The sequence below is a fragment of the Lucilia sericata genome, unplaced genomic scaffold (assembly GCF_015586225.1).
Source record: "Lucilia sericata isolate MDLA Ls3-8-SP2 unplaced genomic scaffold, ASM1558622v1 Contig000015F_arrow, whole genome shotgun sequence".
Taxonomy (NCBI): Eukaryota; Metazoa; Arthropoda; class Insecta; order Diptera; family Calliphoridae; genus Lucilia; species Lucilia sericata.
The window spans coordinates 292,267-296,373 of record NW_023994054.1 but is presented as its reverse complement, the minus strand read 5'-3'; positions in this window follow the sequence as shown (position 1 = coordinate 296,373).

Genomic DNA, 4,107 nt, shown 5'->3' with positions numbered 1-4,107 from the left:
CAGAGATGTACAATATACATACCTACGTTTATATATTTTAAAACAAGAATAGAAATCATATAAAAACTTTGTAGGAAAAAAGAAAAGCATAACATTTAACAAGTAATTTACCCACCATCAAACTATATGCCGTAAAAGCAATGCTACCCTATAAATATTAGGGCGATATTTGGAATATGTTTTAAGTCAATTATGGACCGAGCTCTTTTGAACTAACAAAATATTAATTTTTAAAAACAAAATGTTTTTGTTCAATATTTAAACAGTGAGCGTATGAGTAATTTTCCGAAAGGGACCTTATATGCGTCAATTATGAACCGATACTCATACAATTTTGTACATAGAAAACTCGAAAACTCGTATATTAATAAGCAAAACTCTTTGTGAAGGAAACCTTTTATTGGGGCTAGTCAATCCTCATTAAATTCGGAATGAAGAATTATGTTCCTAAGTATAAACTTTTTTTATGTCGATTTTCATTGCTATCCTCGTAATTTTCTGAATCCTTCTCATCAAATTTTCATAAATGTACCTTATATGAGGGGAATGGTCAGTTATTGACCGATCCTCATAAATTTTTGTAAACCGATAGTTTACATTGAATATCAACGCTGCATTGGCATTTTTATGCCAGTAATAATCGTTAAAGTAATTTTCTGAAGAGGACCTCATATTTTTAAGGACCTCATATGGGGGTATGGTCAATTATGGACCGATCCACATAAACTTTGGTAGAGAGATTTTGGCTCACGAGAAATTTACTTGTGTTAAATATTATCGCTATAATCGTATAGAGATAAAACTTATGTGTGTCGAATTTCATCTCTTTTCGCGTATTTTTAAGCCAGTAATGAGCGTTATAGTTATTTTTTGAATGGGATCTTATATGGGGGGTAGGGAAAATTATGGACCGATCCTCAAACAATTTGGTGGAGAGATTTAGGATTACATAAAACTTATTTATGTCGAATTTCATCGCTTTACTTGTACTTTTCAAACGGTTATGACCGTTAAAGTTGTTTTTCGGAGGTCCACTTGTATGGGAAAACGTTTACCGATATTGCACATTTTCAATACCAAACAAACCCTATCAATAGAGAATATTTAGCTTCTCCCATGTGGTGTCCCTATCGTGATTTCAACAAAGAGACGGACGGACAGACGGACGGCCATGGCTAGATCGTCTTTGAATTTAATAAGAACCCAAAATATATATTCTTTTGTGGGTCCATGACCAATATTTCGATGTGTTACAAACACAATGACAAAAACATTATACCCCCACCTTTTTGATGGTGGGTATAAAAAGAGAATTTAAACTTTGAAAATATAGTCCACAATTTCTCCAGGTACGGCTCTACGGTGACTCAAAATAAGTTTTATATAAAGTTTTTATATCTTCTAACCAGACTACCGTAAGAACAATTTCGTTAGAAATCGTACAAAAATTTTATCAAATTTCACATTTACAAAGAAAAACTTTACTTTAAAAATAAAGTAATAAACACTTAAAATAATACTTATTTTGGAGTGCCATACATTGGTAATTCCAATTTGTATGTTAAAGAAAAAAATACAAATTTTTCCACCTTTTGTTAAAGAAAGCGAATTTTTTACCGGTTATTACTGATGTACAAATACATACAAACATATGGTATAAACATTTGGTGGCGCTACACTGATGAGAAGCAATAAATAGGGTGATTGTGGTGTAATCATCTTTTTAAAATCCATAACAAATTTTTATTGACACTTATTAAGTAAGCAAGATATTTTCACATACTTGAACTACTTAGAAGTAATGCTGAATGTATGAAGTAGTCAGTGAAAAGTAAGTTGTTGAGTAAGTACGAGGCATTACCAAATTCTGGCTTAGTATGTTGCCTATTCACACATATAAACAATATTAATTCGCTTGTGTAGTATCTATCGAATTCGTTTTAGCCACACAAAAAAAATTCATAAATTTTTGTTTAGCTTTTTAGCACGCACGTATTTGGTAATTGTAATAAATTCAGTTAACGTTCAATTTATATACATACACACATATTTCGTCTTCTCTTTCAACAAACTTATACATTTTGAGGCATACAACGATGAACTAACTACTGACTGTCTTTCTTTCTATTTGCATTTGATTAATATTTTTGTACGTGTTAATACTACATACAAACTCTTACAAATATCCAACGTCAGCCACCATCTACGTCTGAATATTTCTACATACATAAGTATATTTTCAATTTTAGTTTAAATATTTGTTTTGCATATAACCGCAACAAATTGAAATTATCATCATGCATTTTTTTTATATACAAAAATATATACTACGTTACTTTTTTTGGTAGACATGTGAGCTTATTGCAGAAAGAAGTTGTCACTTTTTTATACAAATTTTTACTACTGTTGCTACCGCTATTTGAACGTATTCGTTACTTTCTTAAAGAAATATTTAATGTGTGTTTGAAAAAAAAAGTAAATAAATATAGAAAAATTTGCCTTAAAATTAAGGTGTGTGTAAATTGAGTTTTGGGTTATGAAAGGAATTTTTTTTTTTCGACATATGCATGAACTCATATATATTTTAAGCACCTTTTAGAGAAACATAGACAGACCTTGACTGTCCATATTGATGATATTTAGTTGTAATATCATCAACATCAAACATGTATGTTTGGTTATAAGACTATTTTTAGTAACAAGTATTTACTTAGTTTGCTATGTTTTTTTTAGTTCAGTTGCTATTTTTAAATATGTAAGACTAAATTTTAATATCGCAATAGAGCCTACAGGGGAAGATCTGAAGAATTTTAACTTTCAACAAATATGTATTGGACATCCTAATGAATATTTCGGAACAAAATGTGCAGACTGGCTGCAGTGGCCGATATAAAAAAAATATTAAATCAGTATATCTGAGAAAATAAAAAAAGTCCTTAAATTTTGACGGAGCTTCTTTAGTATTTTTGTGCATATTTAAGATGGGCGGGTTAAAAATAGGGGCGTGGCACTTGCCTTAAGAATTAAAGACAAAAATTAGTATATCTGGGAAACCAACAGTGCTCAAATTCTCAAATTTTCCACGGAGAACATTTAAATTCTTATGAACAATTTGAGGAACAATGGCCACTCTACTAATAGAGGGCGTGGCACCTCCCATATGAATTAAAAAAAAAAATCGTATATCTAGGAAACCATTAAATATAGATTACTCAAATTTTGCACGGGAAACTTTGACATCCATGTAAACTTTTGGTTAATAAATTGGAGAATTAGAAATAGAGGGCGTGTCACCTCCCGTATGAATAAAGTAGAAAAATTTGTATATCTGCAAAAACTTTAGAGATAGAGACAAATTTTACATGGGCAACATTGACATCCATATGAGCAATATAGGCCAAACAATTTAAATACAAAAATCGTATATCTGGAAAACTATTAAAGGTAGATTCTTAAAATTTTGCATGATTAACACTGAGATCTATATGACACTTTGAAAAAAATAGTTGAACTTGTAATAGGGGGCGTGGCCCATAAAAACTAAATACGAAAATTCGTGAAAATTCTGTGAAACTATTAGATGTAGAATCTTCAAATTATGTATGGGAAACATTAAAATCCTTATTAACATTTTGGAAAAAAGGCTGAAATTGGAGTTGTTAGCGTGACATCTGCCATATGAATTAAATACAAAGAATAGCACATCTGAAAAACTGTTACCGCTAGAATCCTTAAAATCGCAAAGTATTGGTTTAAGGGTAGCTAAGCACACTGGGTATATCTAGTACCTATAGTCAAATAACAAAAATCTTCAATAACTGATCGAAATAGATATGCGTTCAATTGAGAAAATATGGAATATCTATGATCACAAGGAACTTTATTCGCTTAATGTAATTCCTTAAAATTTAGGAATTATAATTTAATTAGTTTAATTCATGAACAATATAAAACTTTCGGTATAGTTATTAAACTATTTTGAACTATATTACGATGAACTTCGACTTATAAATTCAGAAGTGCTCGGTTCCATAATTGTCCAAGTCCTTATTAAAGGTCCTATCCCATCAGCAATACATTTATGCACCAAAAAGTATGGTAGGGCCA